Source organism: Moschus berezovskii, chromosome 14, assembly GCF_049115385.1.
Source record: "Moschus berezovskii isolate FMDL1 chromosome 14, NW_MosBer_1.0, whole genome shotgun sequence".
Lineage (NCBI taxonomy): Eukaryota > Metazoa > Chordata > Mammalia > Artiodactyla > Moschidae > Moschus > Moschus berezovskii.
Window position 1 is genome coordinate 56880465 of NC_142473.1, and position 12087 is coordinate 56892551.

General features: G+C 37.9%; 1 protein-coding gene across 1 annotated transcript in view; it reads left to right on the forward strand.

Moving 5' to 3' along the window:
• MRPL48 (mitochondrial ribosomal protein L48) overlaps positions 1–12087 on the forward strand; it is a 59070-nt gene that overhangs the window by 11983 nt on the left and 35000 nt on the right. The window lies entirely within an intron of this gene.

Consider the following 12087-nt stretch of genomic DNA (forward strand, 5'->3'; position numbering starts at 1 on the left):
GAAAAGTTGCCAAGTATATCTTTGGGAAGATTGGCCGGGACCAAGTCCTACCTCTCACATGGAATTGGACAATGGGCCAGAACATAAATTGTGGGTTAAAAGCAAGAGTTCTGTAGTAGGTTTAGATTCCAGCTCTATCACATACTGTTCTGTGACCTTTAAGTATCTCTCTATGACTTGGTTTTCTCACTTTAAAAAATGAGGGGAATTTGTAGCTCATGGCAAATAGATGGGGAAACAGTGGAAACAATGGCTGACTTTATTTTTCTGGGCTCCAAAATGACTGCAGATGGTGATTGCAGCCATGAAATTAAAAGATGCTTATTCCTTGGAAGGAAAGTTATGACCAACCTAGACAACATATTAAAAAGCAGAGATATTACTTTGCCAACAAAGGTCCGTCTAGTCAAGGCTATGGTTTTTCCAGTGGTCATGTATGGATGTGAGAGTTGGACTATAAAGAAAGCTGAGAGCCGAAGAATTGATGCTTTTGAACTGTGGTGTTGGAGAAGCCTCTTGAGAGTCCCTTGGACTGCAAAGAGATCCATCCAGTCCATCCTAAAGGAGATCAGTCCTGGGTATTCACTGGAGGGACTGATGTTGAAGCTGAAACTCCAGTACTTTGGCCACCCGATGCAAAGAGCTGACTCATTAGAAAAGACCCTGATGCTGGGAAAGATTGAGGGCAGGAGGAGAAGGGGACAACAGGATGAGATGGTTGGATGGCATCACTGACTCAATATTCATGGGTTTGGGTAGACTCTGGGAGTTGGTGATGGACAGGGAGGCCTGGCATGCTGCGGTTCATGGGGTTGCAAAGAGTTGGACACGCCTGAGCAACTGAACTGAACTGACAGTGAATTATTTAAAGATTCAGTGAGGTAAAACATATAAAGTGCTCAAAAATATTAACTATTGTTATTATTATTTTTGCTCCTATTCCAGACCTGTCTTTCATGGCCATTATCTACCAGGCTAAGGCTTTTTCTACAGGATTTTATCCAAAATAAATCCATTCAATCTGGTTAACTCAATGAATTTCAATGTTTCAATCCTATTACTTGCCATTTTTACTTTATTATGTGACAGATTTCAAAGCAGCCATTAGATAATGACATCTGTTATATGACTAAAGAGTGTCAGAAACAGGGGATTCCCTGGTGGTCCAGTGGTTAGGAATCTTCACTTCCACTGTAGGGAGCATGGTTTCGATACCTAGTTGGGGAAATTTATTAGATCCTACAAGCCACATGGTGTGGCCAAAAAAAAGTATCAGAAATAAAAGAATTGGAGTAAGGAAGGGAACTAACATTTACTGAGTGCTTATGTGCCATACATGACATAAGTTTTACATCTGTTAATTATTCCAGACAATGGCAGCAATGTGTAGAGAATCACCACCTCCCCCAGACCTAAAGCCAAACCTCTCAAAATATGTGCTGCTTTTTATTTATTCATTCTCTCAACAAATATTTATTGGACTAGGCTGCGTTTTAGGTGCTGGGGGTGCAAAATTAAGATGATATGGTCCTTGCCATTTGAAAACTTACAGTGTTGTAAGAAATAATTTTTTCCCTAAGAATAATATAATGAACACTTCTAGATCCATCACTTAAATTCAACCATTGTTAACATTTTGTCAGGTTTGGCTTTCTTGATCAGATGTTATGATGCTTCACCCCTAAATACTTAAGCATGCATTTCTAGAAACAAGGATGTTTTTTCCATTCTATTAAAGAACAACAGTAGCATTATCTCCTTGAAGAAAATTAATAATGCCTCAGTGTCATCTAATACTCTATCTACTTCCTTGGGTGTCCCCCAAAAGTCTTTTATGAGATTGTTTATAACCAAGAGCCCAAAGAAGGGTCATGCTTTGCATTTTGCTATAATGTCACCTTTAATATAGAACAGTTCTTTCACTATTTTATTTCTGCAGCAGATGCTTTTTGATTAGGCTAGACTGTTTGACTTATAGAATGTCCTTGCTTTTTAATTTTTCTGATTATTTCCTTGTGGTATTTTATGACATGTTCTTCTGTCCCCTTCCTGCAAACTGGAAGTTAGATCTAAAATTTTTACTAGATTTAAATTAAATAGTTTTAGCAAGAAAACAATAATTAATGCTGTGAATTTTATATTACATCCTATCAGGAAAGGAAAAAAGAGCTAAGAAAATCTGATCATAAAAGTGAAAAGCATGCATTTTAGAGAATATAGAAAATAAATACTACACAAACACAGACACACACACACACATGAAGAAACTGAAGGAAATGAAGAAAATAAAAATCACTTGTAATACTATCCTATCCTCCAGAAATTATTGCTTAACATTTTGGTGTATATCCTACCAGATCTTTTTCTAGCCTTTTCTCTTTCTCTTTCTATCTCTGTGTGTATATATGTATTTTTTTTGTCTTGCAGTAATGGGAACAAATTATATATAATGCTTCATAATCTGCTTATATGTTTCCACTATAATAAATAAATATTCTACATACTTGTTTTGAATATACTGCCTTAAATGGAACAATTTGTAGGGCAAGAATCTGAGTCTGGTGTTTGAATATGTTAAGTTGGAGTGCTTATGAGGAAAATATACTAAGTAGTCCATTGGAGACACTGATCTTGAGCTCACAATATAGATCTGGGTTGAAACTGAATTTGAAAGTCATCATACTGTTGATTTTTCTTGAGAATGAATTAGACTATCCAGGGAACACAAGTAGAGAAGAGGCCCAAGGATCAGGCCCTAAGAAACTCCAACATTAAACGATTGGGTAGAGGGTGAAAGAGATGGCTAATGAGCTTGAAAAGGGAGGCCAGCATGGTAGGAGAAAACCAGGATGGTATAGTTTCATGGCAACCAAAATGATAATACTTTAAGAAGGAGAGGGTGGTTAACCAGTTTCAGCTGTGTACTGCTGAGCGTGGCTTGCAAAAGATATAGACTAATTGACATCCCTTGGTTTTAACAACATAGAAGTGACCTTAGGGACAGTAGTGTCTATGTAGGTGTGGTGAGGTCAGTTGTGAAAATCAACTGCGTTAACAAGTGAATGGGAATTCAGGAGTTAGAGAAAGTTAAAACAATATATTTAAGAAGTTTGTTTTTGAATGGAAGGAGAGAGAACTGGCAGGAGCTGGAGAGGGATGTGGGGTTAAGGGAAGATTAAAAAATAATAATGTTATATATATTTATTTATTTTGGCTGCAGTGGGTCTTTGTTACTTTGTGTGGGCTTCCTCGTGTTTCAGCCAGTAGGGGCTACTCTCTGTTGTGGTGCACGGGCTTCTCATTGCAGTGACTTCTCTTGTTGTGGAGCAGAGCCTCTAGGTGCTTGGGCTTCAGTAGTTGGAATCTTCCCGGACCAGGGATAGAACCCATGTCTCCTGCATCCACGGGTGAATTCTTATACACTGCCCACCAGGGAGGTCTGGAAAGATTTTTTTTAATGGTTATGTTTCTCTTAATGACACTTAATTCTGAAAGATATAAAAAAATTATAGAAAAGTGAAAAGGTAATATGTCAGTGAGCCCAGAATTGGCAATTATTCACATTTTGTTTGTGGACTTCCCTGGTGGCTCAGATGGTAAAGAATCTGGCTTCAATGCTGGAGACCTGGGTTCGATCTCTAGGTTGGGAAGATCCCCTGGAATAGGGCATAGCAAACCACTCCAGTGTTCTTGCCTGGAGAATCCCCATGGACAGAGGAGCCTGGCAGGCTATAGTCCATGGGGTCGCAAAGAGTCAGATATGACTAAGCACTGCACATTTTGTTAGACTTTCATTGTTTTATTTTTTTCTTGTATATTAAAAAATAAGGATTATGTTCAAGACCAGTTTGTCCCCTAGTCTTGGACTCATCCCTTATCCCATAACCAGATAATAAGTTCATTTGAACTGATATGTATTCTGAGGAAGGTTTTAAAAATATATTAAAATTATCAACTGTTGAAAATTATAAAAGCATGCAGATGTTAAAAATAAATAGAAATTGTACTAAAGGGTATATGATGGAAGATTTTGTTTCCATTTCCAGGTATTACTCCTCAGTGGTATGCATTGATGGCAGTTTCTTGTATATTTTTCAGGAAAGTTTTATGATATATGAATATATATGTTATGTATGTATATTACTATATCTTAATGCTGGATATTTAGGTTGTTTTCAGTTTTTGTTATTTCAAAAATTCTGCACAAACCATTTTTATACATCTTTGTAAAGTTGTTCCTGTACATTTGTAAGATAAATTCCTGGAATTGAAATTGCTGAGTCAATGAGTTGTGAGTTGAAAATTTTGGTAAGTATTGTCAGATTGCCCTTCAGAGAAGCTGTATTAATTTACATTTCTATCTTCTGGCCCAAAACTGGGTTTTACAAAACATCTTACTTTTCTGCTGGTGAAAATTATGTCTGATTTTAATTTGCATTTCTTGAGAAAATTTGTCATCTTTTTTTTTTTTGCCATTTGTATTTCTTTTCTTGTGAACTGTCTGTTTATATTTTTTGCCCATTTTACTTTTGAATTGTATGCTTTTTCATTTTTGATCTGTAAGAACTTTTATATAGTTTTCATATGGTAAGGAAATAAGCATTTTCCTATCATAAATGCTTTGTGTTTTTTCTAGTCATTTATCCCTTGACTTTTGTTTTTTTGCTTTTTGCTGAATTGAAGTTTAAAGCTTTTGTGTAGCTCAGTTCATTAATCTTTGATTTCTAGATTTTGCTTCATGCTTAGAAAGATCTCTACTCCCCTCCTCAAGATTATTTTTAAAAATCCTTCATTTATCTTCTGTTTTTGTTTTTTTTAACATATGGTCCATCTGGAATGAGAAGTGGGTATGGATGCAGTTTTTTCCCCTGCAAATGGGCAGCCAGTTATTTTAACATTTATTGAAACATCCAACATTTTCCCCATACATTTGAGTATGTTACCTTATCATATACTAAGTTTCCATATAGATGTAGAACCTACTGTATTTCAACTTTGTGTTGTTTCATAGATCTATCTGTATATTTGATAGCAGTGCCAAGTTGTTTTATTTATTTATTTATTTTTTTAACATTCTTTTTATTTTTTTTATTTTTTTTTTATTTTTTTATTTCTAAAAAAGAATTTTATTAAAAAAGCACAAATGCAAAGAAATGAACAGAGGAAAATTTATGCGTCGAACCTGGACTGGTCACTTATGATAATATACATGCTACAATTCCATTCTCCCCAATCATTCCACCTTCACCCTCTCCCACAGAGTCCCAAAGACTGTTCTAAATGTCTATGTCTCTTTTGCAGTCTCTTATACAGGGTTCAGGTTACCATTTTTCTAAATTCCATATATATGCGTTAATATACGGTATTGATGTTCTTCTTTCTGGCTTACTTCACTCTGTATAATTGGCTCCAATTTCATCCACCTCATTAAAACTGATTCAAATGCATTCTTTTTGATGGCTGAGAAATACTCCATTGTGTATATGTACCAAAGCTTTCTTATCCATTCATCTGCAGATGGACATCTAGGTTGCTTCCATGTCCTGGCTATTATAAACAGTGCTGCAATGAACATTGGAGTACATGTGTCTCTTTCAATTCTGGTTTCCTCGGTGTGTATGCCCAGGAGTGCGATCGCTGGATCATATGGCAGTTCTATTTCCAGTTTTCTGAGGAATCTCCACACTGTTCTCCATAGTGGCTGTACTAGTTTGCATTCCCACCAACAGTGTAAGAGGGTTCCCTTCTCTCCACACCCTCTCCAGCACTTATTGCATGTAGACTTTTGGATAGCAGCCATTCTGACTGGTGTGAAATGGTATCTCATTGTGGTTTTGATTTGCATTTCTCTGATGATGAGGGATGTTGAGCATTTTTTCATGTGTTTGTTAGCCATCTTTATGTCTTCTTTGGAGAAATGTCTGTTTAGTTCTTTGGCCCATTTTTTGATTGGGTCACTTAGTTTTCTGGAATTAAGCTGCAGGAGCTGCTTGTATAATTTGGAGATTAATCCTTTATCAGTTGCTTCATTTGCTATTATTTTCTCCCATTCTGAAGGCTGTCTTCTCACCTTGCTTAGAGTTTCCTTTGCTGTGCAGAAGCTTTTGATTTTAATTAGGTCCCATTTGTTTATTTTTGCTTGTATTTCCAATATTCTGGGAGGTGGGTCTTGGAGGATCCTGCTGTGATTTATGTCGGAGAGTGTTTTGCCTACGTTCTCCTCTAGGAGTTTTATAGTTTCTGGTCTTACATTTAGATCTTTAATCCATTTTGAGTTTATTTTGGTGTATGGTGTTAGGAAGTGTTCTAGTTTCATTCTTTTACAAGTGGCTGACCAGTTTTCCCAGCACCACTTGTTAAAGAGACTGTCTTTTCTCCATTTTATATTCTTGCCTCCTTTGTCGAAGATAAGGTGTCCATAGGAGCGTGGGTTTATCTCTGGGCTTTCTATTTTGTTCCATTGATCTATATTTCTGTCTTTATGCCAGTACCATACTGTCTTGATGACTGTGGCTTTGTAATAGAGCCTGAAGTCCGGCAGGTTAATTCCCCCAGTTCCATTCTTCTTCCTCAAGATTGCTTTGGCTATTCGAGGTTTTTTGTATTTCCATACAAATTGTGAGATTATTTGTTCTAGTTCTGTGAAAAATATTGTTGGTAGCTTGATAGGGATTGCATTGAATGTATAAATTACTTTGGGTAGTATACTCATTTTTACAATATTTATTCTTCCAATCCACGAACACGGTATATTTCTCCATCTATTCGTGTCCTCTTTGATTACTTTCACTAGTGTTTTATAGTTTTCTATGTACAAGTCTTTTGTTTCCTTAGGTAGATATATTCCTAAGTATTTAATTGTTTTCATTGCAACAGTGAATGGAATAGTTTCCTTAATTTCTCTTTCTATTTTCTCATTATTAGTGTATAGGAATGCAAGGGATTTCTGTGTGTTGATTTTATATCCTGCAACTTTGCTGTAATCATTGATTAGCTCTAGTAGTTTTCTGGTAGAGTCTTTAGGGTTTTCTGTGTAGAGGATCATGTCATCAGCGAACAGTGAAAGCTTTACTTCTTCTTTTCCAATTTGTATTCCTTTTATGTCTTTTTCTGCTCTGATTGCTGTGGCCAAAACTTCCAGAACTATGTTGAATAGTAGTGGTGAGAGTGGGCACCCTTGTCTTGTTCCTGACTTTAGGGGAAATGCTTTCAGTTTTTCACCATTGAGGATAATGTTTGCTGTGGGTTTGTCATATATAGCTTTTATTATGTTGAGGTATGTCCCTTCAATTCCCACTTTCTGGAGAGTTTTTATCAAAAATGGATGTTGAATTTTGTCGAAGGCTTTCTCTGCATCTATTGAGATAATCATATGATTTTTATTTTTCAGTTTGTTAATGTGGTGTATTACGTTGATTGATTTACGTATATTGAAGAATCCTTGCATTCCTGGGATAAAGCCCACTTGGTCATGATGTATGATCTTCTTAATGTGCTGTTGGATTCTGATTGCTAGAATTTTGTTAAGGATTTTTGCATCTATGTTCATCAGTGATATTGGCCTATAGTTTTCTTTTTTTGTGGGGTCTTTACCAGGTTTTGGGATTAGGGTGATGGTGGCCTCATAGAATGAGTTTGGAAGTTTCCCTTCCTCAGCTATTTTCTGGAAGAGTTTGAGTAGAATAGGTGTTAGCTCTTCTCTAAATTTTTGGTAGAATTCAGCTGTGAAGCCATCTGGACCTGGGCTTTTGTTTGCTGGGAGATTTTTGATTACAGTTTCAATTTCCGTGCTTGTGATGGGTTTGTTCAGATTTTCTATTTCTTCCTGGTTCAGTTTTGGAAATTTGTACTTTTCTAGGAATTTGTCCATTTCTTCCAGGTTATTCATTTTATTGCCATATAATTGCTGATAGTATTCTCTAATAATCCTTTGTATTTCTGTGTTGTCAGTTGTGATCTCTCCATTTTCATTTCTAATTTTATTGATTTGGTTCTTCTCCCTTTGTTTCTTGATGAGTCTGGCTAGTGGTTTGTCAATTTTATTCACCTTCTCAAAGAACCAGCTTTTGGCTTTGTTGATTTTTGCTATGGTCTCTTTTGTTTCTTTTGCATTTATCTCTGCCCTAATTTTTATGATTTCTTTCCTTCTACTGACCCTGGGGTTCTTCATTTCTTCCTTTTCTAGTTGCTTTAGATGTAGAGTTAGGTTATTTAGTTGACTTTTTTCTTGTTTCTTGAGGTATGCCTGTATTGTTATGAACTTCCCCCTTAGCACTGCTTTTACAGTGTCCCAGAGGTTTTGGGTTGTTGTGTTTTCATTTTCATTCATTTCTATGCATATTTTGATGTCTCTTTTGATTTCTTCTATGATTAGTTCATTATTCAGCAGCGTGTTGTTCAGTCTCCATATGTTAGCACTTTTAACAGTTATTCTCCTGTAATTGAGATCTAATCTTACTGCATTGTGGTCAGAAAAGATGCTTGGAATGATTTCAATTTTTTTGAATTTACCAAGGCTAGATTTATGTCCCAGGATGTGATCTATCCTGGAAAAGGTTCCGTGTGCACTTGAGAAAAAGGTGAAATTCATTGTTTTGGGGTGAAATGTCCTATAGATATCTATTAGGTCTAACTCTTCTATTATATCATTTAAAGATTGTGTTTCCTTGTTAATTTTCTGTTTAGTTGATCTATCCATAGATGTAAGTGGGGTGTTAAAATCTCCCACTATTATTGTGTTATTGTTAATTTCCCCTTTCATACTTGTTAGTAATTGTCTTACATATTGCGGTGCTCCTATGTTAGGTGCATAAATATTTATAATTGTTATATCTTCTTCTTGGATTGATCCATTGATCATTATGTAGTTTCCTTCTTTGTCTCGTTTCACAGCCTTTGTTTTAAAGTCTATTTTATCTGATATGAGTATTGCTACTCCTGCTTTCTTTTGGTCTCTATTTGCATGGACTATCTTTTTCCAGCCCTTCACTTTCAGTCTGTATGCGTCCCTCGTTTTGAGGTGGGTCTCTTGTAGACAACATATATGGGGGTTTTGTTTTTGTATCCATTCAGCCAGCCTTTGTCTTTTGGTTGGGGCATTCAACCCATTTACGTTTAAGGTAATTATTGAAAAGTAGGATCCCGTAGCCATTTTCTTTATTGCTTTGGGTTCAAGTTTATACACTCTTTCTGTGATTCCTGTCTATAGAAGATCCTTTAGCATTTGTTGGAGAGCTGGTTTGGTGATGCTGAATTCCCTCAGCTTTTGCTTGTCTGTAAAGCTTTTGATTTCTCCTTCATATTTGAATGAGATCCTTGCTGGGTATAGTAATCTGGGCTGTAGGTTATTATCTTTCATCACTTTAAGTATATCTTGCCACTCCCTTCTGGCCTGAAGAGTTTCTGTTGAAAGATCAGCTGTTATCCTTATGGGAATCCCCTTGAGTGTTATTTGCTGCTTTTCCCTTGCTGCTTTTAATATTTGTTCTTTGTGTTTGATCTTTGTTAATTTGATTAATATGTGTCTTGGAGTATTTCGCCTTGGGTTTATCCTGTTGGGGACTCTCTGGGTTTCTTGGACTTGGGTGATTATTTCTTTCCCTATTTTAGGGAAGTTTTCAACTATTATCTCCTCAAGTATTCTCTCATGGTCTTTCTTTTTGTCTTCTTCTTCTGGGACTCCTATGATTCGAATGTTGGAGCGTTTAACATTGTCCCAGAGGTCTCTAATATTGTCCTCATTTCTTTTAATTCGTTTTTCTTTTTTCCTCTCTGTTTCATTTATTTCTACAATTCTATCTTCTAGTTCGCTTATCCTGTCTTCTGCCTCTGTTATTCTACTGTTTGTTCCCTCCAGAGTGTTTCTGATCTCATCTATTGCATTATTCATTGTATATTGACTCTTTTTTATTTCCTCTAAGTCCTTATTAAATCTTTCTTCCATCTTCTCAATCCTTTTCTCCAGGTTATTTATCTGTAACTCCATTTTACTTTCAAGATTTTGAATCATTTTCACCATCAAAATTCGAAATTCTTTATCAGGTAGATTCCCTATATCTTCTTCTTTTGTTTGTGTTGGTGGGCAATTATCTTGTTCCTTTACTTGCTGGGTATTTCTCTGCCTCTTCATCTTGCTTATATTGCTTTGCTTGGGGTGTCCTTTCCCTCTTCCTGCAGTTTGTGGAGTTCTCTTTATTATGTAGTTTCTTCGCTGTGTGTGGGGTTCGACAGGTGACTTGTCCGGGTTCCCTGGTTAGGGAAGCATGTGTCAGTGTTCTGGTGGGTGGAGCTGGATTTCTTCTCTTTCCTTTAGAAGACAATGGGCTACTTTTCTGGGAGCCTAATGTCCTCTGCCAGTATTCAGAAGTTGTTTTGTGGACTTTACTCCACGTTCAAATGTTCTTCTGATGAATTTGTGGGGAAGAAAGTGGTCTCGCCGTCTTGTTCCTTCCTCCCCAGAACACTGGATTCTTATATTCCACTTGGTCGTGGAGTATCTCTTCCCAGCTGCTCCAGCAAGGCGCAGCCGCTGCACCTTACCTTGGACGAGGGGTATCTCCTCAAGGCCGCCCCTCCTGCTTTGAATGTGGATCAGCTCCTCCCGGCCCTCCGGTGCCCAAGCAGCCACTGCCTCCTGGACGTGGTACAGCTCCTCTCGGCCACCGCCCTAACCCTGGGCGTGGGGCAGCTCCTCTCAGCCACGATTCTGCACGTGGTCGGTTGCGCCGGGAGCCGGGCGTCTCTCGCGTCTGCGCCGCCGGGAGCCGGGCGTCTCTCGCGTCTGCGCCGCCGGGAGCCGGGCGTCTCTCGCGTCTGCGCCGCCGGGAGCCGGGCGTCTCTCGCGTCTGCGCCGCCGGGAGCCGGGCGTCTCTCGCGTCTGCGCCGCCGGGAGCCGGGCGTCTCTCGCCCCAAGTTGTTTTAATACTGTTGGTTACTATAGTTTTGTAATGTATTTTAGTATCTGATAGCTACCTAATTCCGGAGAAGGCAATGGCAACCCACTCCAGTAACCTTGCCTGGATAATCCCATGGATGGAGGAGCCTGGGGGGCTGTAGTCCATGGGGACACTAAGAGTCGGACACGACTGAGCGACTTCACTTTCACTTTTCACTTTCATGCATTGGAGAAGGAAATGGCAACCCACTCCAGTGTTCTTGCCTGGAGAATCCCAGGGACTGAGGGGCCTTGTGGGCTGCTGTCTATGGGGTCGCACAGGGTCGGACATGACTGAAGCGACTTAGCAGCAGCAGCAGCAGTAGCTACCTAATTCTGAGGTAACTTTTTGTTTTATTCTCGATTTTAAAGCTAGATCAAATGGGGACATGTTAAATGCTATTGAAAAAAGTCCAATTGAAAAAAAGATCCTTCTGAAAAGAAAGATGGACAGTAGCAGTTTACTTAGCTTCCTATTTGGAGAAATTTTAAGTTGTCTCCAAAATTTTGAAATGTAAACAGTTCTATGATAAACATGCTTGCACATTAGTATTTATGCCCTTGTGTGATTATTTACATAGGATATATATTTCTAAAAGTCTTATTGTCGGGCCAAAGGAAATGCACATTTTTAGGTTTGGTTTTTTTTTTTTTGGTTGCGCTTGGAATCTTAGTTCCCCCACAATCAAGGATCCAATCTGAGCCCCTTGCATTGGAAGCTTGAAGTCTTAACCACTAGACTGCCAGGGAAGTCCTTGAAAATGCACGTTTTTACAGCTATTGATGTGTATTACCAAATTGCTCTTCAGAAAGATTGCACCCTTTTGTAGGGTTTTTTTGTATTTTAGAATCCCTATTTATATACTCATCAATATTGAGTGTTGTTTTTTTTATGTTTACTGATATTAATACGTTTAAAAATGCCATCCCTTTTATTTGTAATTTGCATGTCTTTTATTACTAGTTGGTTGAACATATTTTCAAACATTTACAAACATTATTTTCAAGGCCATTGATCCTTTCCTTTGCCCATTTCAATTGTGGAATCTCAGTGCCTAGAAGGCTCCCAGGTCCAGGGTAACTTACCTTGCATGCCAAGGTAATTCTCTTTGAAAGGACACAGCTTTGTTGGCATTTTTCATGGGTCTTTGACA